Source organism: Coenobita brevimanus, chromosome 96 (assembly GCF_032717465.1).
Source record: "Coenobita brevimanus isolate Jiangsu-jjx chromosome 96, ASM3271746v2, whole genome shotgun sequence".
NCBI classification, from domain to species: Eukaryota; Metazoa; Arthropoda; class Malacostraca; order Decapoda; family Coenobitidae; genus Coenobita; species Coenobita brevimanus.
This window is the reverse complement of record NC_137049.1, coordinates 12,428,408-12,454,379: the sequence shown is the minus strand read 5'-3', so window position 1 is coordinate 12,454,379 and position 25,972 is coordinate 12,428,408. Positions and strand designations below refer to the sequence as shown.

At 43.5% G+C, this 25,972-nt stretch overlaps 1 protein-coding gene across 6 annotated transcripts in view; it reads left to right on the top strand.

Moving 5' to 3' along the window:
• LOC145413381 (uncharacterized) overlaps positions 1-25,972 on the top strand; it is a 1,646,837-nt gene that overhangs the window by 417,105 nt on the left and 1,203,760 nt on the right. For all 6 annotated transcript variants that reach the window (XM_080283066.1, XM_080283067.1, XM_080283065.1 and 3 more), the window contains exon 2: positions 10,426-10,471. The gene's annotated coding sequence lies outside the window, so the exon portion shown is untranslated. The remainder of the gene's footprint in view (positions 1-10,425; positions 10,472-25,972) is intronic.

Sequence of the window (25,972 nt, the reverse complement as noted above, 5' to 3'; positions counted from 1 at the left end):
TGACCTCTTGTTTCCCAGGAAATTTTCACATATCCACATGAATGAGGTCCACGCAGCCAGTTCCACATCGGCCACACAGGTGCTGAAGTTGTGGTCTCTCAGAAGTTCCTTTATCTCTGGGCCAATGAATATTCCTTCTTTCAGCTTAGCTTCAGTGATGCCTGGGAATTTGCCTGGGACATATCCAAATGCTTCAGTGTTTCTTCTTAACAGTGTCTTCACGAACTGCTTCATTAAACCGAGCTTTATATGAAATGGAGGAAGAAGAATTTCTCCGGGAGCAACCAGGAGCTCATTCGCGATGTACGAAGTTCCTGGCTCGTATGTCTGTCTATGTGGCCATGTCGACTGCACGTAGTGCTTGGAAGTTGCACGGCTATCCCAGAGGCATAAGAAACAACAGTGTCTTGTGAAGCCTGATTGCAGTCCCGTCAGCAAACCGTTCACTTTCAAGTCTCCACACAACTTCCATTTGTATTCTTCATATTTTATGACATCTAAAAGGGCGGCAATGTATTTATAACACTCTTTCATGTGCACTGAATGTCCTAGAGGCACAGAAGGTTTCATATTCCCATTGTGCAGCAATACCGCCTTCAAGCTTTTCATCGATGAATCGATGAATAAACGCCATTGAGAAGGATCATACTTCTGTGAAAGGCAGCGGAACAATCCGTCAATGTCGTTGCATAAACATAGTGGTCCACCAAAAGAAAAATACGAGGAAAGATCTTCATTTCGTTTTCTGAAGTAGGTTATTCGAACATTTTTCAAACGAGATGCCGAAAGTTCAGCCTTGTCCTTCGGTAGTTCCAGATCTCGAACTAAGTCATTCAGCTCTCCTTGAGAGAACTGTTCAGGTGTGTCTTCATTGTCGGCTTAAAACTCTGCATCCTCAGCTGCTTCATCTGACTCAGTTTGGGCTACATCTTCGTCCTCATCGTCGCTACTGGCGATACCATCTTCTGGTGGTACTGGAATGGGAAGATGTTCATCGTTGTGCTGCACTGGTCTTGTAGCGGATTCCAGACTGGGGTAAGCAATCTTGTGCTTGTTCTCAACAGAAAACCCGGATATGTTGACCTTGCAGAAGTACCAATCTGTAGCATGACCTTTCGGCTTCCTTCATATCATAGGAAAGGCGAATGGCATTGACTTTTTTCTTTTATTCAGCCGATGCCTTAGTCCATTTGAACAAGCTGTACAAATTACATGCGGTGCCCATTATTTGTCTTGATCTGCAAGAGCACAGCCAAAGTACAGATGATGGACCTTCCTGATATCGTTCGCGATGTTGCATTGCTGTCCCTTGGGGGTGAATGAACCACAGACATAGCAGAAACAGTCGGGGCTATTTTTACATTGCCTTGACATTTCAGCTGATTCAGTAAACAACAACACCGGCAAAAAAGCATTAGCACTGTTATGAACAGGAATATATGTGAATATTGTTATATACAGTTTCAACATGAATGTTCATCGCTCATCATAAAACCTAGACGTGGTAGGAAAAAAAAAAACAGATGGGATTTTCGGAATCAGCACCAAAATTGTATCAAGAGCACCACAAACCTTTCATGATGATTTTTTACTGTTGGCCGGTTATTGTTAACACTGAATTTAAATCGCCTCAGCATGACCATGGCAACCTTGACAAAAAAGAAGGAAGGAGAAAGAGAGAGAGAGAGAGAGAGAGAGAGAGAGAGAGAGAGAGAGAGAGAGAGAGAGAGAATGCAGAAATATAAATTGCACATACATAATAGCATTCGTAGACTGGTAATAATTGAATATATTTAGAGAGAGAGAGAGAGAGAGAGAGAGAGAGAGAGAGAGAGAGAGAGAGAGAGAGAGAAGGGGGGAGTAAAAAAAATAAGGAAAAAAAATCCAGTGGGTAAGGGAGCGGCCTTAGTGCTGTGGAACACCGCATTATCCCCGGAACGGCCACTTCAACCCTTTATTGTCCGAACTTGAGTCGCTGGCACGGGTACTTAAGACGCTCCGAGGTGCTGCCCTTGTCTTCGCGATGGGGAGGGATAGATATTTTTGGCAGCTTTGGTTGTCTTTCGATGGTTGCTGTTTCTTTTCGTCTCTTTCTCGCTTCACTGCTCTTTCCTGTCCTCCTCTCACCTTTCCTTCTTTCCTTTCCCCTCCCTTCCCCTCTCTCCTCCTTTCCCTTCTCTTCTGTTCCATCCTCTAGTCTTCTCTTCCCTTCACTTCCATTCTTCTTTCTCTTCTACTCACTTCTTCCTTTCTATCTTCTCTACTCTCCTTTCTTTTTTGTCTTTCAACATTTATTTCTTTTCTCTCTATAAATCGATATTTCTTCTCAACTGTTCTTCTGTCCAGTTTTGTCTTTGCGTCATCCACGGTCTGCCCATTTGCCGTCTTTTCCCCCCTAATTAATCTTCCTTTTTCCACAATCGATCTTACTCTTTGCTTAATCCCAAATCCATCCTGTTTGTCTGCCTGCCTGCCTGTTTGTCTGCCTGCTTGCCTGTTTGTCTGTCTGCTTGTCTGTCTGTCTGTCTGTCTGCCTGTTTGTCTGTCTGTCTCTCTCTGACGGTGAGAACAGAAGGTCACGAGTGAGAACAGAAGCTCGTGACCTTTGGCCTTATACTCCCCGCTGCAGTGTGACCTCTGAGAGAGAGAGAGAGAGAGAGAGAGAGAGAGAGAGAGAGAGAGAGAGAGAGAGAGAGAGAGAGAGAGAGAGAGAGAGAGAGAGAGAATAAAATATATCATCAGATGTTTAAGAAATCTTGCTATGTATGAGATATTAATATTTTCTCTAGAATGGCGTCATTTGCTACATTTTTCTTCTTACAGACAATTTCATTCAGGCTAAGGAGTGCCTCTCGTACTGAAGAAGGCTGAAACAATGGCCACCACCTCGTTCAGCGCGATGACGTCTTTATTCAGGCACTTCTTTCTACTTGCACATGATTAGATACGAGTATACTGAGGAAAGACGGTGAGTACTGAACGAGTAAAACAGACGGCGGCGTGATGAGAGTGGAGGAGGTGCAGGGAGAACGTGAAAGGAGGTTTAGAGGTTAGATTTAGATGGGAAGAGTTTAGGTAGGTAAGATGTAAATGAAGGTAATGGAATGGAGGAAGTTTTGAGACATCACAACACTCAGACTCACATGCCTTAATCTCAGCCAAATAAAATGGTCACTCCCCAGTTGAAATAGAATAGCAAAGTTATCCCGACCTTAAGTGGGCCAGTGATATCAGTATTAGCACTCAGGCTACTATGGCTTGCTCTCAGCTCTACATGATCGTTAGAAAATGCGAAAAACGACGCGACCATGAGAGGCTTAGTATGGTGGTACTGAGAAATGCGAGTTGTGTGAAGTCAGGAATGTATGTGATACTTGAGTAGCCGTTTGATGGAGCCAGATGAGGAGAGAAGCAGTAGACGTATAAAGGCAACATACAGAATATTGATATGGGAGCACGAGGAACGATGAGGTGGAGAGAGAGGAGAGGGAAGTGTGTGAGAGTAAAAGTAGGCAATCAAAATTATTGATTAATGGAAAGTCTGGAAAAAAGAGATGAGTTAGAAGGCAGTTGAACAGGAAATGGTAGGGCAAGAAGCTGGTGTGAAGTGAAAAAAGTTAGGAAAGGGGGTGGAAACGACACTGCAGGAATGGAGGACACGGATGGAAGACTGATGCTGAATGTGGTGAGTGCGAGGAAGGGTGTAATATCAGACCAGTGGGGGGAAAGTGAGTTAGGGGAGAGAGAGATATCAGTATAGAGTAAAAATGCTTGACAATGGGAAAGAACTCAAGGCGGGAAAGACACGAGTGATACATGATGTGTATGAAGACATATTGTTTTGGGCCAGAGACAAAATAATGAAATGGAAGTTTTGTGTAACGAGACGGACGTATGGGAGATCACCTGAGGACTGAAAAGCAGTGGAAGAGGTGACAGGAGAGAATGATTTAGCACAGAAGTATTTGCCTGGTCAGAAAAATAAGAACGGTTAATAGTATAGACTGTAGATTGTTAAGATAATGGAGTGCTATTACATGAAGAAAAGAATGGTAAAAGATTTGCCGGCCAGATAAACACTCTTAAGATATTTTAGAAAGTGGATGAAAGGTTCTTTGTACTATTTATGGATCTGGATAAGACAAATGGTAGAGTTCACTGACAAGCATTGTTGTAAATCCTCGGAGTATATGTTATACTGAGTGTGCTGATGCAATGAAAGCAGCTGTGAGGGTGATTGGTGCGTTGGGTGAGAAGCTCGACTTGAATGCAGGTTTGAAGCAGGACTATTCGGTGTGTTCTGTTAATATGTGGGCTACGAACTAAGTTGAAAGCGAGAACACTTGAGAGAGAAGTAGAACTGAAGAAAGAGGCAGTGGGCAGAGCTATATGTGTTTCTGTTCAGGAATGATGCATATAATATGAGGAGTTGAATTTGTATAATCCTGTTGGGAATATGGTCAGGTCCGAGAAAGCCGAATCTGAACATATGGAAGAGTAAATGAATGCTGCTTGAAAGAGGCACGGGTACGAATTATGACATAAGATTAAATGGTATGGAAATGGAGACTTGTAAGGTCGTTCAAATATTTCGTCAGTTTTGTGAATAGAGATGCCTATGGAGAAGGAACAGAAGTAGAGTAAGTCCACGAGTGAAAGTGCATTGGGCACTAAGAGCAATAAGATAAGGGAAAAGGGAATGTGGGTATAAGAAAAGCATCACAATGAAAACTACGACGTACAGTAATGAAGCTTGGACGATGCTGGAGGTGCAGACAAAAAAAGCAAAAACTGTTGCAATAAGTTATCTATGGCATGCCTGTGGAGTGACATGCAGAGAAAGATGAATAAATAGTTTCGTGACGAATGTCGCAGTGTGGAGTTGTAAGCAGTAGAAACATTAATCATAAATATATTGAAGTGTTCGGTTATATCGTGCGAATGGAAGGTGAGAGGCTGACAAATGAAATATGCTCGAGAGCTGGGTGGATAAGAAAAGGTAAATACAGAACAAGCTGGCTAGACAAGGTAAGAGTGTATGAGGGGAACGGAAGGTATGCTGTGGAAATAGGGGTCGTTACTGAGTAGGCGCTAAAATGCCTGGAATGCATTTTGTGTCATTAGTATACACAGAGACATTTTTCTTAATTGGCATTGTAGTCAGGCTTAGAGTAAGTAGAAAATTCAAGAAATTTGTAAAAAGAATACTGTATTAATCGAAATGTTCTTTGCTGAGAACCCAACCCTAATGTAAGATTGAAATGAAAAGAAACTGTAAGCCTTTCGTTACAATCATCACATTTGCCCGTCTGTTCCAGCTCCAGACGATTTCAGTTTGTAGATGGTGAACTGGGATGGTAAACGTAGACATTTGGGTACGATCCTGACGTTTTTGTTGTTGAGAGAGACACGCAGCGCAATCAGAGGTTTAAAAGAAGTCGTTTACAAAGGAGCTGCACTTTCTTTCATTCTTTTTACTGTCTCTTCGATCTGGAATTTATGGGCAGGGTTGAGAGCTGTGTGGGGTAGTGTTTATCGGTGTGCGGTGAAGGGCGGCTGTGTTGGCATTTAGGCTTGAAACACATAGACGGAAGCATCGGATGTTGACTGTTGGGCGGGAGGGGTTAATGATGGGAGAAAGGGAAGAATGGGGAAGAGAAGAGAGGAGTTGGAATGAAGGGTAGGGAAGGAATGTAGAGAAGGGGAGAAATGGATACGGAGAAAGGGAGAAGGGGAGAACAGGACAAAGAGACAGGAAAAAAGGAAGGCTGGAGGGGAGGACTGAAGGGAGAGGAGACAGGAAGGTTGGAGGGAGAACAGGAGGGCTGGAAGAAGAACAGAAAGGTTGGAGGGAGAACAGGAGGGTTGGAGGGAGAACAGGAAGATTGGAGGGTGAAAAGAAGGGAGGGTCTGGAGGAGAACAGACCTGAAGGTTTGGATGGAAAAAAGGAGGGGAGGAATGGACAGAAGGGGAGTCGGGGAGGACTGGAGGAAGAGGAAGAGAAAGGAAGGAGTGGGTGGAGAATGGGAGGTGAGATAAAGGAGGCTTTAGACAGGTTAGTGGGGAGATATGCATGGTGTGTGTGTGTGTGTGTGTGTGAGAGAGAGAGAGAGAGAGAGAGAGAGAGAGAGAGAGAGAGAGAGAGAGAGAGAGAGAGAGAGAGAGAGAGAGAGAGGCAAAGTGGGACTAAGTGGGAGGAATGAGTGATGTAAAGTAGGAGGGGAAAAGAGGTAAATGAGGGAAACGACAGTGAGGAGAGGGGGGGTGTAAGCCGAGGGAAACAGATGGACGAGATAGAGAAGTATGATGGAAGGAAACAGAGGAGCTGAGGAGGAAGGCGCAGCTGGAGGAAAGAGAGGGACGGGGGAGGGAAGGAACTGGGAGGAAACAGGGACAGGGGAGGGAAGCAAAATGGGAGGAATGGGAGGGATGGGGAAGGGGGAAGTAATATGGGAGGGTTGGGGGAGTTAGGTTGGTAGGAAAACGCTGAACAGAAGTGATACTGGGGATCGTGAAACAGGAGAAGGAGAGTAAAAAGAGAAGGGGAATGGGGGAGGGAGGGAAATATAGGGGAAGGGGGAGGGAGAGAAACAAAGGGGAAGGGGGAGCAGGGACAAGCACTGGAATGAGAGAGAGAGAGAGAGAGAGAGAGAGAGAGAGAGAGAGAGAGAGAGAGAGAGAGAGAGAGAGAGAGAGAGAAGGGGAATAGGAAAGTTAAGGAAAAGCTATGAATGGAGGAGAGGAGGTAATAGAAGAGTAAGGGATAAACGCAGGTTGGAGGGGAGGGGAGGAGAGAAAAAGGAGGATAAAAGCGAGAGAGGAATATGGTCGGTGTCAGGAGGGGGAGGTGAAAGTGGTCAGAGGTAAAGCAGGAAGTACGGCCCTATTCCCACCCCTACACACCGAGGACTTCATTTTTGTTGTACTCTTGATACTGCCACACGATTTTGTTTAGCTTAGAGAGAAGCGTCTGGTAAACTGTCAATGGCCAGACGCCTTGAATCCCGGATGAGGTCGTCACGAACCAATAGCCTCCACGTCGCCCTTTTCACTGTTGTCAGGCAGCCCTCCCTCCATCTCATACCATTCATTCATATACCTCTCTACTCCTTCCCTCCACCTCGTCCTCAGTCTATCACTCCCCTCCTATCGTCCTCCACCTCACATCCACTCTCCTAGTCAGTCACTCATACTTCACTATCTCCACATGCTCAAGCATCTCAGGATCCTCCTACACTTCCCACCAAATGAACATCAACACCACAACGCTTCAGAACATCCTCATTCGTCTGTCTCCCAGTATAACTCTACATATTCCTGTCAAATAGCCCATTCCCACTCCTTTCACTCTTGTGTGTTTCCTTCCAACATAGACCAAGTTTCACCCCTCTCAGTTTGCCCACAGCCTCCTTTCGCGATGCACCCTTTCAAGCAGTTCGTTCTCAGTATTCCCTTCCATGCTTATCACAGTACCTAGATACTAGAGGAAGCTCACACACTCTGTTTCCTGACTATCCAGTTCTTGACTAGCCAGTCTTACTGCGCAGTCTATTATTTCAGTCATCTCAAAAACCTTAAATTTACTCTTTGCTAGTCATCTTCAAATTCTCGGTTCTTACACACAAATTTCAAACTCATTCATCAAGCTCTGTAACTCTAACACAGTTTAGTTTAACACAACAGTATCATCAGCAGACAGCCGTATGGGCAATTTCCACACCTACCCTCGCTACTCAGAACGTTCCAACATTCACTTCCTTATCTTGTGTTTCTTCAAGATTTCTGTCCACTGAAAGGACATCCACGAAGACATAACACTTTCCTATTTGAAGCCCACGTTCAAGTCTCAATTAATTTTTCTCATGCACTGCGCCCATTCACCTTCGTATTTAATCGCAACAGCATATAATAACTTCCAGTGGACGTTATGTACTTTCGGAACTTTCCATATTTCTTCTCTGTCTGCTCTGCCATACACTTTCTTTAGATCCATGACGACAGCATACAACATATTTTCCTACCTGAAATACTTTCCTATTATACATTATACTGAGGAGATCTGGTCTATACACCCCCCAAAACTTTCTCACTTTTCTCGTGCTATTTCTTCAGTTCCCCCCTAGCTTTGTCGACAAGTATTCTATGGTACATTTTCCTCTACACTGAAATCAGTTCCCACTTGAATGTCACACATTCCTCTTTTCTCTTGTATAAGGAAACTGTTATACCAGACATCCAGTCTTCTGGCACTCTACCATTCTCTCAGGCCATTCTGCATATATGTCCATTCAGTCACTATCTCTTGCCCACATTTCAACATTTCACCACACACTACATCAGTCCTAACGCTCTCCCTATTTTGATTTTCCATAGTCCCTCACACTCTTCTGGTCTTCTTGTCTCTGCCTTTCATGTGTCTTTTCTTCTCCCAGCCATTCCACAACCACTTATGCTAATACTACTTTGGTTCTTTGTATTCAGCAAGCCATCATACTGCTCTCTCTCCTTCCGCTTACCTTTTTCTCTTCTCCTTTAGCATTCCACTATTTTCATCTTTCACTCCTTTACTAACCCCTTTATTACACTCTCTTGCTTTCCTGACTTCTTTCCAAAACAGTCTCTTACATTCCCTCCCTTTTACACTCGGGCCTCTTCCAAGGCCCTCATTCACTTTTCTTTTTTTCTTACTCTCTCACTAATTTCTTCATCTCTCTCCTTGTCTCAGGATACAAGTATTTTTGTCATGTCTCTACATCCCTCCAGTTCAAAAAGCTCCCTTAAGCTGAAAAAAGTCAACTGAAGGTAGTAAGAATTAAACATAACACACCTCTGGGGTTGAAGGAGTTATAAACCTACTAACAGAAGGGAGAGTATGCGCCCAATACTTGATGATAATTTCTGAAGCAATTTACCGTCACTGACTGCACTCGGCATTGTGGGATGCAGACTGATGTGATAACATTTGATAACCGTAGGGGCTCTTTATGTGTCACTCAAAATTTAGTAGCTTTCCTAACCTTTAGCAAATCAAGTGTTAAATTCTGCATCAGGGCGTAATTCATATTCATTGTTCTTCCCACTACAGACGGTCTGACGCAAACAGAGATTTTTCGAACTAGAGGGATGCTATACAGCCATCATTATTACTCTTCCCTGAGCTGAACAGAATCGTGAAGGGTTTAGTCCGTCCACCCCGATGTCGTATTATTTCATTTAGTTCCTACTACCTCCAGACAGTTTTCTCAGTATATGATGGCCCTCTTCAGTTTGAAACGTATCACCAAAACGAAATAAAATTGCCTGGAGGTAGCAGGGATGAACTTAAATATACGACACTGAGCTGAATAGATTAAGGAAGTGATACGATCCTGTGTAAATATGTGCTATGACAACATTATTAGATTTCACCCGTCCCTCACTGCTAATGACACCCAGATGATACGCAATTAGTGTAATGTGCTGTAATCAGACCAAGTAACTCTAAATGTCGTGTCTGGATTATCAGCTCTGAATGTCGCTTGATGTCGGCTCTCAGTATTTGATGAAGATCATTCTGTTTGAATTTCCCTAAATATCCTGCCGTGATTTATAGCGCTGAATATCCTACTCTGATTTCCAACTCTGAATGTCTTATGTTGTCTGTCCATCTCAGAATGTCTGACTTTGACGTCCAATTCTGAGTGTCTGACTCTGATATCCAGCTCTGAATGTCTGATGCTGATGTCTAGCTCTGAATGTCTGACTCTGATGTCCAACTCTGAACGTCTGATACTGATGTCCAGCTCTGAATGTCTGACTCTGATGTCCAACTCTGTCTGATGCTGATGTCCAGCTCTGAATGTCTGACTCTGGTGTCCAACTTTGAATGTCTGACTCTGATGTCCAGCTGTAAATATCTTGCACTGGTGTCCAGCTCTAGCATACTCTGACGTCCATTTCTGATTTCCAGCTCTGAATATCTCACTCTGATGTCTAGCTTTGAATGTGCAGCTCTGATATCGAACTATTTTGCTCTAATGTGCACCTGACTGACTATGATGTCAAATTCTGAATGTGTTATTCTGATGCCCAGCTCTCAATGTCGTAACCTTTTCAACCCTAAAAAGTATTTCATATTTCCTTCTTGCTACCTCCAGATGATTATATTTAGTATGGGGGAGGCTCCAGACTCGGGGTTAGATATATGTATATAATTTTCACTGACTACTTTACCAGCAAAGATCTCCCCTTATATTAATTAATTCATCTGGAGGAAGCATAAATAGACCAACATAATACATCATCTGATTTAAGGGGTTAACTCTGATGTCCAGTTCTGACTGTCCCGTTATGTCCAACCTGATTACTTTGCCCTTATGTCCGTTCCTGATATCTAACTCCGAGTGTCCTTGAGGTCCTAATGATTGTTTCTCTCTTCTTTGCAGTTAAGATGCGGCAGTTTCATCGCCCTTACTACGTCAATGAAGATAGGTGAGTGTTGCCTCCACATTATGCACGTATCATACACGGTTATAATCTCAAAGGCTTATTAAGTTTCCTAGCACTTCTTCCTCGGTCACTTGAATTGGTATAGTTTTATTACAACCTGATATATTGTTTTGTTATTCATATTTCTTTTGACATCATCGTAGTGTGCGCAGTTATAATACAAGAAATATTATAATTGGTTTGATTTAAATTGACGGGATGGGGTCACTCACAACCCGTATAAAGTCGCGGTTGCGTGAAGCTCGATGAGAGTTATGAGGTATGAATGAGTCTCCTTGGTTGCTGTAAAAATCGACCCTCCGATCTGACCACACCCCCATAGGTCAGCTGATCTGGATGGGGTTAGGGATTTTCCTAAGGTTAGAACAAACGCCAAGATTCCGTAGGCTTGATTGATGAGTGAATGGAAGCGTTGCCCATTGAACTGGGCCAACTTAGGGTGTCTGGACGTTGCTACTCCTCACCCTGCCCTAGGGTGGGAAAGGAGGTCCGGATGATGATGATGATGATGATGATGAGAGAACAAACGCGTTATGGTAATACTAGTATGTCATGTTCAGAAATAAGCAGGTAATGAAAAAAGGCGAGGGAGCCTCCTACTGCCACGAGAATACGACCCATAGACGTGCAGAGTACACCTATGAAGACGAAAACCTGCACTGGGGCTCTCGACCACAGGAGTGCCGGTTTTATATATATATATATATATATATATATATATATATATATATATATATATATATATATAACACAATATGAGTGTAATTATTTATGTATGTATATATGAGTATGTATTTTTGTGTGTATGCGTGTCTATGTGTATGTGTGTGTGTGTGTGTGTGTGTGTGTGTGTGTGTGTGTGTGTGTGTGTGTGTGTCTCAGCAAACTCACATCCTACAAGACGAGTTCACCCCTGTTTCTGAACTGCAGGTCTCGGGTTGGAAACTTTTCTCTCCTCCCCGCCATGCTCCTGTTACATGCCCGCCAGGAGACACGAACTACTGTCTTTAAATACATTAACTTGTTGTTCTGATGCTATACGAAGCTATTTATATTGGAAGAGTTAATGCACTGCGTATATTATGGTGAAATTGCGGCAGTGATAATTATGACCTCCTCTGATTGGAATGCTCTTTTGAGGAGGTGCAGTAAATAGAGCAAGTTTCAAGTATACAGTGATTAGTTAACATTGTGAACGAAGTAAGAGGAATCGTATCGTTTCCCATATCTGTCCCATCTACCCTGCGGGGAAGATAGTGCATATACTGTATGTCTGTCTGTCAGCCTGTCTGTCTTCAAGCGACCTCAAAACTAATGGAAAAATTGTCATGAACAGTGATGAGCAAAACAGAGTCGAAGAAACCGACTTTCAGTCAATCTCTCTCGCCCCCCTGTGCCACCTGACCACTTATTATGACCCCATAAAAGATAACCAGCAGACATTTTTCATCATGAATTAAGAAGTACGTCACGATCTAGGGAATATTTAGGTCAGACAAGTTAAATACCAAAGTCACAGGTCGAGGTTAACATTCTCAGATACATAGATGCGAACGTTAAGTTGGCTGGAAATTTATCAGTTCTGTTTTGTCATCGTTGTGGTCATAATTTGTTTAATGTACTAGTTTCAACTGAACATTTTAGGTTAGGAAAACCATTACATAGGGTACATGTGTAGGAAGTACGAGTATGCAGGATGTATGCAGAGCGATAGGCTTTTAAATATATAGACCGGATAAGGTGATAAATTTTATTATCTCTGTTGGAAAATGGTTGCAATCGACAAAATAGTGGATAAAAATATCACTGCAGGACTCTTGTAGCACTTATGCGTTGGAGTATTCGTTTAAAGGCAGAACTGTATAGGGTAAAGAGCCTATTTCATTAAGTAACATATTGAGAATTATATGAAAATCATACGTGCTACACTCTGTTATATTTATGATCATAATTTGGAGACAATAACCGTACACCATACCTAATGTTACCTTAACCTACTCTCCCTACCTTACCTTACTCCATTGTGCTGTTCCCTTCCCTACCCAGTCTTTTGTACTCTTCCTTCTCACCTTACCCAACCCTACCCTACTGTACTGTTCCCTGGCCACCCTTACTGTACTGTCTTCTTCTCTACCCTACCTACCCTACCTTACCTAACCTTAGGTTACCATATACCCTACCCTTCCCCATCTTCTCCCATGTTATCCTGTCCTATTCTGCTCTGCCATACCTTGCCCTGCCCTGTCCTACTCAATCCAACTGTACCCAACCCCACCCTACTCTACCTTCATCTTCTCTGCTCTGCTGTACCCTACGCCGTTCTTCCCTACCCCACTGTAACTTGCGGAACTCTGCCTTGCCCTACCCTACCCATAGCCACCATCTCCTGCCCTATCCTGTCCTTCCCTGTCCTGCCAATCCACCCCCACCCTTTACATCATCGTGCGTGCTGCCAGTGTGTTACCCCGGCCCACCCCAACACCACCAACCCTAAAATGATAAACACGTCCCAGACCTTATCATCGCCACGGCTGATGGTCGCTACACAGATTTTCCGCAGTTGAGATAAAGTTGTCATTTAATTAAAAAAGACACGGAAAATGTGTAACTAGGTGGTCTTGAAAGATATTTGAAAGTGAAAATGTAATTAAGAGTTATATATTATAAAATGAATTGGTTTCTCCGAGCAAACTTGTTTTTATCCATAAAATACAAAACATATCCAAGTAGCTTTATTATTTACCCCATCTAATATGTTGAACACAACGTGTGTGTGCATGTGAATCTATCAATCTATCTAACTATCTATCTATCTATCTATCTATCTACAGTACTCTATCTGTCTATCTGTCTATCTATCTATGTATCTATCTATATAATATGTGTGTGTGTGTGTGTGTGTGTGTGTGTGTGTGTGTGTGTGTGTGCGCGCGTCCGTCCTGGTGGTGGTGGCGTCAGTGTCCTGGTGGCGGGGTGAGCCGGGCAGCTTTATTGTGGGCCTGGTTCATCCCCTCCACACCCCACCCCACCATTCCTGCCCCACCCCGTTATGTCATCCATCTCACACCCTCATCCCTTACTTGCCCCATCCCACTGCCCCTACCCTAATACAAAATCATTATTGCCCCATACCATCGCCCTCGTTATACCTCATTCCGTCATCCCTCCTCCATCTCTTTATATCGTTACATCTGTTACTGTAGCCCTTTATCCTGCCTTCCCTATCCCTAGTTCCAACCCAGCTGCATTTTCTAACTAGTACTCCACCCCACCACCCACATCCCGCCCCGCCTCTTCCCTACTACTACGCCCCACCGTCCTGGGCTTAAGTCTAACTCCCCACCTCTGCATCACCTTATTGCCCTATTACATCAGTCTCCGCATTGCCTCATCTTGCCACGCCTGCTCCGCCATACCCCTGCCTCACCACTGCCCTGCTCCACCACTCCAGCCCTGTATTGCAACAATTGTATCACCCCAATAAAAATGCCCCGACTGCCATATACGTCCACCTCTGCTTCATCTCGTCACCACGTCCCTGTACCGTCACCCTACCCTTGTCTTGCTCACTACCCATTCTTATTCTGATTTACTTCTCCGTCTCCAATGCGATTCTCTGCTTCGCCTCCTCCCATTACCTCCCGTTCTGACCATCATGTCCCTGCCTTCCCCTTGCCCTTTCCCCTCGCCGTTATCCCTCTTCCTCACCATAACTCCACTCCCTCATCCCTGCCCCTCCTCCTTACCCCTGTCCATCTCTCTTATCTTTGTCTCTCTCCCTCACCCCTGTCCCTCCTCCTCACCCCTATCCCTCTACCCCACCTTTTTCATTCCCCTCGCCCTTGTCTCTCCCCTTCTCTCCTGTCCTTCCTGCTTCATCCGTTGTGTCAAGCCTCCTCTTCCCTGCTCACGCTGCTCTCCCTGCCTCGCCCTGTCATTCCAGCAAGTTCTTTTCCGTCCCGTCATGGCCGCGACCCTCCTACGCCCGCCACCCCTTCCCTGCCTTGCCTCTCTTACCCCACTCTGTTCTGCTGCCCATCCCATCGCACCAGCATCATATATTATTTTGCCTCTCCTTGTTCTGTCTTGCTCTGTGTCGCTACCCTCACTCTCATCCTTGCCCTGTCCTCTCCCCCATTCCCCTGCCTTTTTCATTCCCCTGCTCCGCCCTTTCCCCAGCCGTTCTCATTCCCCGTGCCCTTCCTCTTCCTTTGCCCTGCACCTTCCTCTATCCAGTCCTTTTCCCTGCACTACCCCTTCCCGTGCTCTGCCCTTCCCCTGCCCTGTCCCTTCCTCAGCCCTGTCCCTTCATTTGGACTGCCCTTTCCTCTCCATTGTTTCTTCCTCTTTCCTACTCCCTTCCCTTGCTTTGCTCTACCCATCATCCTTGCCCTGCCCTGTCTTGCCCCACCTCATCCCCTCGCCCTAGCAGCTATTTTTTTTTTTCTTCTCGTATCCTTGGTCATTCAGTCATGTTGACAACATCGGATCGAGTACCTCGAGAAAGACGCAGCAACGTTGCACCTTCCCCATCCCCCCAAACAAAATAAGGTAATATGCTAAGATAAAGTTAGGTTAGACCTAAGTTAGTTAGGTATAGGTTGGTTTGGTTTAATGTCAAGGCAAGGATTATCTGACGACTGTATGGTTGATTAGCCGAACTGTCTCATTTATTCCCGAGCTAAGACGCACAGTCATTTTCCACTGAACTCGCTCCGACGCTGCCGATATGACTCGTTGACTAAACATACCGTAAGAAAAGAATACGCGCCCTACCCTGTCTTGACCCACCTCCTTCTCTTGCCCTGCCCTGTCTTACGTCTCATCCCTTTGTCCTGCACTGCCTTGACCCACTTCATCCCTTTGCCCTGCCCAGTATTGCGTCTCATCCCCTTGCCCTGCCCTGTCTTGCCTCCCATCCCCTTGCCCTGCCCTGTCTTGCCTCCCATCCCCTTGCCCTGCCCTGTCTTGCCTCCCATCCCCTTGCCCTGCCCTGTCTTGCCTCCCATCCCCTTGCCCTGCCTTGTCTTGCCTCCCATCCCCTTGCCCTGCCCTGTCTTGCCTCCCATCCCCTTGCCCTGCCTTTTCTTGCCTCCCATCCCCTTGCCCTGCCTTGTCTTGCCTCCCATCCCCTTGCCCTGCCCTGTCTTGCCTCCCATCCCCTTGCCCTGCCTTGTCTTGCCTCCCATCCCCTTGCCCTGCCCTGTCTTGCCTCCCATCCCCTTGCCCTGCCCTGTCTTGCCTCCCATCCCCTTGCCCTGCCCTGTCTTGCCTCCCATCCCCTTGCCCTGCCCTGTCTTGCCTCCCATCCCCTTGCCCTGCCCTGTCTTGACCCACCTCATCCCCTTGCCCTGTCGTACGCCCATCTCACACCGTTGCTCCGCCTTGTTGTGCCGCGCCCCATCACACCGGTCTCATCCCGTCATTCCTCCCCAGGCCTGGTTGCCTTGCCCCTTATATACCCTACCTTGCTCTTCTCAACCCTTCTCTGTCTCTCTGTCTGTCTGTCTGTCTCTCTCTCTCTCTCTCTCTCTTTCTCTCATCTGTCATCACCATCCATTTCTTCCTGTCCTTCCTCTTATATTTCCTTGTCTCTCCCACCTTCTTCCTTTCCTGTTCCTCCCACGTATCTCCTCTCTCTCATTCTCTTCTTTTTCTCATGTGCTGTTTACCTCTCTGAAGATCCCAGTCCCTTCAGTTCTCTGTTTGCTTCTATTCCCTTCTTTCCTTCTCTCTCCAGTTCCCCGTTTCGTTTTACTTCCCCTCCTCTTTCTTCTCCTTTTTCTTACTTCTCTCTCATTTTCCTTCTCCTTAACGCCTCTTATCATCACCTCTCCTACTGCACCATTCTTCTTCCTCCTCATCCTCTCTTTCCCTCGTCCCCCCCTCCCTCCTCGCCTCCCGTACCCCGTTAATGACCATAATTAGCACATGTTATAATCTACATAAGTGTCCCCGCATCGACCGCAAATTATCACCTGCCACACTCATCTTTTATTTTGTGTGTGATAAAATGAACGGCTGTAACTGAGGACGAAACTGATAACGCTCTTCTTTATAATCTATTGGGCAAAATGCCATTCATTCATACCATCTTGCAAGTATATGTCAGAAAAGTTCAATTTACTTTAAAAGTTAAAGGCGCATCCCTTCCCTGGCAAAATATTAGAATCGATATCTAGAAACTCCTTTCAGCCGATAACATCCCGTACATTATTTCCTAGTGAACTCCGGGCGATTTAATTTAGCTTGCAAATACCTTAATGGCTGAAGGGGGTAATTGTTGCTCGGTACTGTTTAGTAAACAGAAAGGTATAAAAAGCGGAAATAAATGTATTTATATATTAACGTTCACAGAACAGAGTTGCTAATGGTAGATAATGCAAACAGAATATGTCTGGTGTTGCATGTCTCGGAGAAGTAGTGTTATAAATAACGTGAATAACAGACCTACAAGTGTTACATAAGTGAGAGATGGCAGGCTTGGGACAGATTAAAGTGATTATATTATTCCTGACGTAGAGGCAGCCGAAATATATTGTTCGTTGTTCATTTCTTGATATTTCCCTTGGGTTCAATGTACGTCTTAACTATATGATAGATACCGTAATTGGTTTTACGGGTAGGTATGGGCATTGGCCTTAAGTTAGCTACAGACGCTATAATTCTAGTTTAATATTTTTGAAAGGTCTGGAAGATAACTGTAGTTTGCCTTTTCGTAAGCATATACTGCTCAGCCGAGCTACATTACGTCTGTTACTAAGAGAAGAATTTTGTTTGCGTATAAAGTTTCGTACGATTACATTCTTTCGATTACAGTTTTGTTCGTCCAGATGATTCAGTTCACCTGGGGAGAGACCGTCTGTGGTGAAGGTGATAAAAACGATCTCTTAAACCTTTCAGATAAAAAAAAATATCGTTGCATTTTTTACCATTAAGAGATTTTATTCAGTCAAAAAGTGGCCTCTTGTTAGGAAGATGCTGAAAAACAACCTCCTCTAACCTATTGCGATAGTTTTAGTCTCACAACATCAAATGACTCTACTGAGCTCAGTAAAGAGTTTTCTTTGTGAATAGGTTAATTTTTGTATCTGCACATACTGGTATAACCATAAAGCTCTGGACTCATATTTACACACATGCTCAGGTTGTATATATGTAAGGATGAGAAGAGAAGTGTGAAGAACTTCCTGTCTTTTGTTCTTCCATGAAAAACAGTCAGTTCTTTATCATTATTATGATTTATTCTTAGCAGGTGGTGGCGACCATCATCCACTCACTTGATGTAGTGCTGCCTACTTCTTGCTTAGCCTTTATCATTCTTTTTCTGTGCCTGTCCTCCTCTCTTCCTATTTCTCCCATCTTTCCTGTCACTTCTTATTGCTTTCCTTTCCTTTACAGGTGGCTTTACATTGAGTGACAAGCCAAATGGTTTCCTGTAAGCCAAGAAACCATTTACAACGCTGGGTGGTAACCATATAACCAAACCATACGTGCTCCCTACGTGTCAACAAGTGGGTTGATGTAGGGTTAGTGCCCCTCCCCGTAAAACAACTAACTCAAAGTCAAATGGCCACCCCTTACGGGATTATGGCGTCTGGCAGTAGATAGATAGATAGGAATGACAAGAAGAGGTGAGTTTAAAATTAGTTCATGTCCCTTGTTCCTCCTGCAAAAAACAAAGTTAAGGTGATGAACAGGTCTTATCGCAATAAAAATCTGCCTTCGCTGCAGGAAGGACATGTAAAGCAAAGTATAGAATCATCGCATGTCTTGTTCTTCTTGAAGAAATAACAAACACAAACATAAACACCGCAACAAATGACCTAAGTTACGACAAGTTACCTGCATAACTAAACTTTGCTTATGTAGGAAAGTTCCCTAAACTAGGGGTCAGGGCCCCCCAGGGGGTAATGGGTCCAGAACCCAGCGGACCACATGTCATGAATAAGTGTAACGTGGTGGTTGGGGTGCCATTATGCATTTTTAGGGGGCATGGTATAACTTTCTATATTCAGAGACGCCAGTAACAGAATTTTTAAATAAATTGTATGAGGCAAGATTTATGAGAAATCCTCTATATATTGACCATGTCGTGTAGAGCATACTCGGAAGCAATGAAGGATGATTTCCTGAAACTTTGAAGCGACTCATTTTCCACAGACATATTCGTGGAGAGAAGTTTAAGGCACGTTTGGTCAGAATTGGACACTACCTGTACTACTTATCAGGAGACTAAATGAACTGATTGAGTGTTTTTCTCGGTCTTGTTTCTCTGTCTCTGCAAAATGGAGATTTGCAATAACAAAGTAATGATATCCACGTGGAAGATGACCTCTGATGTGCCCTTACCGTGTGATTCAATCACAAATGCCTGAAGTAGCACAGTACAGTTTCAACAATACTACGGTTTTTAGTTCACTTTGGAGGTTTTCTTTTATGTGTATGTACTGCGTCTTTCTCTATAATTACCAGAGTGTTAAAATACCATATTAACCCCTTAGCTCTCAGAGTCCCTGCGTGAGGGATTTTGCTGGAAGGGTGCTAAGCGTACCGCCCTCCGCCTGTCGACTCATAGTCGTGAAGATCATAGATCCCTACCCCGGGGTTCCCTTCCATATTAAATTTTGATAATGCCCAGTTCCGTCCCATACTGGGGACGCGGGGCGCAAAGGGATGAAAGCGTCTGCGAGAGATGTTAGGTTACTTACTTCTTTAGTGTAAGATGTGGATGGGGTCCACGGATGTTACTGCATTTGGTCCAAGGGGCCACAGAACGGAAAAAGTCTGGGAACCAGTGCACTACTGAAACAAATCTAGGTAACGACATGGACTTGCTTGCAAATCTGTGAATGTATCGGTATGCGCTGTGAGAAAACTGGATAACGTTGTAGGTGGTGCATTGTCCTTCCGCCACCATCCCGCAGGAGGCAGCAGCTTTACGCGTTGCTTAACCCAAGTAAAGCCATCACACTCCTAAAGTGGAGATTTGCTGGGGAGGAGAGATTCTGCTTCACAACATTACCTTATGTGACTTGGTAAACACTGATGTTGCCTCCCTGATTCTAGAGATGTAAACCCAAGCCGAGGCAGACATTTCGAGGAGGGAACAATGTTACGGGCTACTGGCATTAGATTTCTTCTTCCTTTTATTAAAAAAAGTATATCCTATATGTTTGCACCCTGTCGGTTCTACTGATGACATTTGCAGTCTGTATGTAATCCACAGTCATATCCACCGCATTCGTACTTTGCCAGCAAAGGGAAGTTTTACTTCCTATCGCCATTTTCCCTCCAATGAGAAAGTTCGGGCCTGCAGTGGGGCAGGAATTGCAGTGTTAGGGTTGCTGAAAGGTTATTATTCACACAAATGAATTGTTCATCGACAAACGACTGTGTCATTAGCTGAAAATGACGTGGAAATTATAGGATCTGTAATTGTGAGCGTTGAAAGGCGTGAACGATGTTACCGCATGATACCTTGATTCCACTGACATTTTTAGTAGTCTTCATGGCCTTTATACGGCAGTAATTATATAATTTTCTTTTGGGAATGAATGGTTATTTTTAAACACGATATTTGAAGCTGTAATTTTAATGTAAACTTATTCTATACCGTTTTAGGTTTATTTTTATCTTTATTTTACTAACATCAGTGGGGGGATTTCTTTTCTAGAGCAACAGTTATATAACGAAGGTAACCAGTTGTATAGATAATGTATATAATGTAATTATTTTGTTTTTAATAGATCCTAGTGGAAATGCATTACTTTTTAGCCAGTATATTAAGAGGAAAAGAAATATGTGGAACTTTTCACTATTATCTCCATAATCATAATTTTAATAGATGTATTTCACATCCATGTGTATACAAGTATACTACGCCTCGGTCGTGGAGATGACCACAGTTTATGAACTGGGCAATTAGGTCACTAGTTGAGTGAACGGGATCTTACTTGTTTTATGATTTGAACTAACTGTGAAATGGGGAAAATGTCATTTGACTGCATAATATTAGTTATTGCATGTATATTGAAAAAAATCTAAACAGAACATTAGTAGAACTTTTAATCTACCTTTTCACATGATTTATGATTGACAAGCACCGTTGCAATGAAGATTTTGCCTTTTAAATAAACATTATTTTGTCGGGCAGCTATTTTTGCGGTGGCGTCTTCCATGATACGTGATAACATCACATATACTCTGTGAACATATTGTCTGCCGAATACCTCGCCGCTTCTGAACATGTTCAAGTTTAAAGCCACTCTAACATACAAACTCTTCCGGATTGGGAAGAGGGAGGGGGAGACCGAGGATGAGATGGAGGGATGGGGTGGAGAGGTATATGAGAGAGGGGGGTGTGAGTTGGGAGCAGGGCAGTGAAATGGCGGGGGACAGGGCGACTTGGAGGCGATTTGTTTGTGGCCACCCCAAACGGGATTGAGGCGTCTGGCAATAGATAGATAGATAGAAAACCCTTTTTCTTATGGGACTTCTTTTAGCTATTATTTTCTTCTATAGATAGCTCACCTCCAGTTAAATTAGGGTTTAGGCGGATCCTTTTTGCTCCTGCCAGACTGACAATGGCATCGTAATTACATCACCCGCATCAACTGCACGGAGTGATCATAGACATACGTGACCCCCCTCCTCCCAAGACTAGGATATGTGTCTGTTTTTCAGGGCAGAAGCTGATTTTTCAGGGAAGATACCTGAAATAGTGAAGTAGTACCATTAGAAGGAATTATGGTTAACGCTATTCAAATCCTCGCAAAAAAAAAAAAAAAAATGCTCCTTAATGTCTGTGGGTAAACTTTGTTCTGATAATGGAGTGTTGTTTAGGGATCACCCTGCATACTCCTATACTCATATTCAAAGTAATTATTTGGTGATCATGGTAACTTTGAGAATTTTCAGGGAAAAGTCCTCCCCCCCCCCCAGATCTCAGCGAAAGATCTTGTTCGCTTATGGGAGTGATTTTGTGCTTCTGGAAACTATCCTTCTGACCTGTATCATGGTCCCTGTTTTCATTCCTGCCTCACACGTGTTGCAAGATGAAGATACTTATTTTGATCGTTAGAAAAATGCTCCTCAGACGTCTGCTCTGCTGTTACTGCATCAGGGTCACTTGTAAATGGCGGTACTGATCTACTTTGTTGTTGTAAAGCGGGGTTCATCTGGTACTGCACCTTTCTGGTGAAATTACCAAAGGGTTATTGACTCTGCCACTTACAGTGTGTAATATCTCATCCATAAAACTGGTGATCATCACGTTATGTCGGACACCACCTCCTGTTGCCTTACCCGGGGCTTTTTGTTAAGACAAATTGCTTAATTTGGCTTGTTTTCAGGATGGCGATAGCATATCAGTAATTCAGTTACAGTATTTCCTTCATTTTTTGAAAATGGAATAGGTGGTTTAACGATGCTAGGCCTTCGTTAGGTGACAGGAAGCCGATTGTTGTTAGGCCACGTGGTCGTTTGACATCATGGCGTTGCTGACTTGCCATGGGTAAGAGGCTGAGCCAGTCATGATACTGTAACAGATGAAGTGCTCATTCACCCGTACATGCATCAGACTGTAAATTTACACAGTTTGCATCACTTCATGAACGAGGCAGTTTGATGTGTTAGTAGGCTACTCTGCGCATATACAATACATGTCTTCATATCATAATACTGTTAATGTAAGGCACGTGATATGTTAAATATGTTCCTAGGCTGAACCAATATTGTACAGGTAGTAAGAGTAAAATTTTAAAGATTTCTCACATTCTGAAAATGTTACTGGAACTGTAACAAACCTTTAGACAATGAAAGGCCACACCTCAACTGAACATAACACTCTGAGGCAGAAAGAATATTATATTCTAAGATTCATTATAACCTGTAAAGCTTTATCCCTTCATTAAAAAAGGTCTGTCCATAGCTGAAAATAAAAGTTTGGTGGTAGTTAGAAGAAAATTAAAACTCTTCAGGGTTCAGAAAGGGATAAGCAGAGTTATCTGTCTATCTATCTATCTATCTATCTATCAATCTATTTATCTACATATATATATATAGTGGTTGGTGGGGGCGCTCATTATTCACTCACTGGATGTAGTGCTGCTCTCCGATGCCTGCCTTTTCCTCTCTTCCTTATTTCTATCCTTCCTCTTCTGTCTTTTTTTTTTTTCCTTCATTCATTCCTCTTCCTTCTGTTTACGGGTGACTCTACACTGAGTGACAAGCCAAATGGTTTCCTGTACACCAGGACACCATTTACTATGCAGTGTGGTAACCATACAACCAAATTATGGGGCCTGTTGGTTTAGTGGGCAATTAAGGCGCTCCAAGCGGATTGAGCCAGTGCAGGATTATGTCCAAGGGATGGTTGTGGTTTGTTGCTCACGTAATGCCACTCAGATATGAGTGAGGCTCGTCAGTCTCATCGTAAATGTCAGGATGAACTTGCCTATCCCAGGGCTCCTACACTCCTCATGGGGCAAGACTGGATTAGATGATATATGAATGAAATATACATACATACATACATATATATATATATATATATATATATATATATATATATATATATATATATATGTGTGTGTGTGTGTGTGTGTGTGTGTGTGTGTGTGTGTGTGTACGCGTGCACACGAGCGCGGATAGGGGTGAATGTCCCTTCCGTTCTGAAATCAATCACCAGACTGTAAAACAAGTATTTTATTTACATACTGTACAGTACTTCCAGCAAACAGGAGAATACGAACTATAGACTGGTACTGTTGGTACCTGGACACCGTGGCATTAACTGTCCATATCTTGTCTTAACACTGTATGTTATCTTTTTTTTTTTTTTTTTTTTTGCGTGGACATACTTTACATCATTTTCGTGGAATATTAAGGTGTTAAAGTTAAAATAAATCGTTGAACTTGAGATATGGCGATATCAAAGTCCATAAAAATATTTTTCATGGAGCTCGGATCCAAAAAAAAAAAAACGATCGCCCTCTCTGTTGTACATGGCTCAGCATAATCGTACACTGGCAGTAATCAGTTCTGATTGATTCTCTTTCACGATTAGAATTTGTTTTTTTGTTTTCTTTTTCTGAAGGCTCGGTTTGGCTTAGAAAAACAAATTCCTGCAAAGGTATATCGTTGTTATGGTCGGTTCTTTGTTGCAAATATAATTCATGTTTCTTGCAAAAAATTTCTGACATATGTCAAGTTAAAATTAGTTTTCTCTTGTACAGACAACTATAATTTGCCTGTGCTTGGGGTTTACAATTGTTTATGACAACAGAAAAGAGAAGGAAAGAATTTGAAAATATAATTATTTTCCTGTTGCAACTGTAACTTGATTTTACTGCTCGGGACTCGGACTCTGAGCTGTATTCTTGTTGATATTGGAGATTTCGTTGCATATCATTCTTAGCGATTTAACTTTGGTAAATCACCGAGATATTCTCTCGCCTGTTTTATATGTACTTTGCATCAGTAACGTGACATATATTTACACTGAAAGTGACAACGTTTCGACTTGCTTCATTCTACCTAAATTCAGGCTAAAGGCTCCTGCAGTGAAGGTTAATGAAGAGTGTATCGAACTCATCCACTACGATAAATCTCGTTAAAAATAAAAATAAAAATGTTCACACACACACACACACACACACACACACACACACACACACACACACACACACACACACACACACACACACACACACACACACACACACACACACACACACACACACTTCCTATCTGTTGACGTGTTCTTATATAATGGTTGCTATCTACATGCGGTTTTTGCAGCTCAGGAGAAACTACTGTAGCTGGAGGAAGCACAAAGGAGTACAAAGGAAAGCAAACAGCAACTGACCTGTTGGTCCTCTTGTGGCTATTCGGTACAGATGAGGTTTAAGTAACCAAACTAGATTATCAGCTAAAGACAAAGATGGAAAAGCAGTTAGGTAATGTTCTGATAAACTCCTTTACTAAGGAAGAACTCTTCCTAAGCCGAATAAAATCGTCCAGCAGCAGTAAGAATATGATATAGACAACGTTCTCTTCCTGAACAGTCTAAAGCGATGGTGTGGAAAAGAAATTGCCGAGGAAGAGGTTCCTCGAGGCCACTAGTACAACAAGATGATCCTTAAATAGCTCTCTCTCTCTCTCTCTCTTTCTCTCTCTCTCTCTCATTGCGGGAGAAACAAACGGTGAGACGTGTCTGCACTCTCCTTTCCTTGTCCTGCCCGAGCTAATCGTAGTTTCGCAATGACTTTCCTCCAAGACTTGTTCTGGCGGATGGACAAGGGTAGGAAACCGCTGTGTCTTGCCATGCCACTTGCTCTGCCGCCAAAAATATGTTTGAGTTACAAGAAGGATCGGAACCTATGTTTCAAGTGTAGTCAGGTCGTGGTGGCGTGGAAGATGGTGGTGGTGGTGGTGGTGGTTATAGTTGTGGTGGTGGTGGTTGTGTGGTGATGATTGTGACTGTAGCAGTGGTGGTGGTGTGGTGGTGATGGTGACTGTAGTTGTGGTGGTAGTGTGGTGGTGATGGTAGTGATAGTAGTGGCGGTGGTGATAATAATGGTGGTCGTGGTGATGGTGACAGCGGTGGTGGTGGTGGTGGTAGTAGCAGTGATGGTGGTGGTGGTGGTGGGGATGATATTAGTGGTGGTGGTGGTAGTGATAATGGTGGTGGTGGTGAAAGTAGTAGTGGTAGTGATGGTACTGGGAGTTACAGTATTAGTAGTGATGGTCGTGGTGATTGTAGTAATGGTGTTGGTGTTGGTGATGTTAGCAGAAGTGGTGCTGGTAGTGGTGATTGTAGTAGTGGTGTTGGTGTTGGTGATGTTAGCAGAAGTGGTGCTGGTAGCGGTGATGGCTGTGGTGTTATACGTAGAGATAGCAATGACAATGGTGGTGGTAGTGGTGGTAGAGGTGGTATTAGTTGTAGCAATAATGGTGGTGGTGGTAATAGTAGTAACAGAGACAGTGGTGGTAGTGATTGTTGTGGTAGTGCTAGTGGTGGTGGTTATGACGGTGGTGGTCGTTGTGGTGGTGGTGATGATAGTATTTACGGTGGTGGTGTTTTTTTTTTATGTGAGGAAGAAGGAACCAAAGGCAATGAGCCCGCAAAACTGTTCCTTCCAAGAGAAAAACAAAATTCAAGAGAGAGCCAAATTCAAGATCCATTCATTTCGAGATGCCTGGACACACTGCGTTTGAAAGACTGGAGATGATAGGAAGCATGAAATACAGACAGAGGGAGACAGTTGGTGAGCCTCCCTTACTTGGTTGGCTTAGAAGTGGGTCTTTTATTTTTACTATGTTGGGTTGCCATTGGTCAGGTCAAGTTATGATGGTTTATGAAATGTATGATAGATGTGTGTGTGTGTGTGTGTGTGTGTGAGAGAGAGAGAGAGAGAGAGAGAGAGAGAGAGGAAGAAAGGAGGAGAGAGGGAAAGTTTTCATGGTGTGTCATAACTC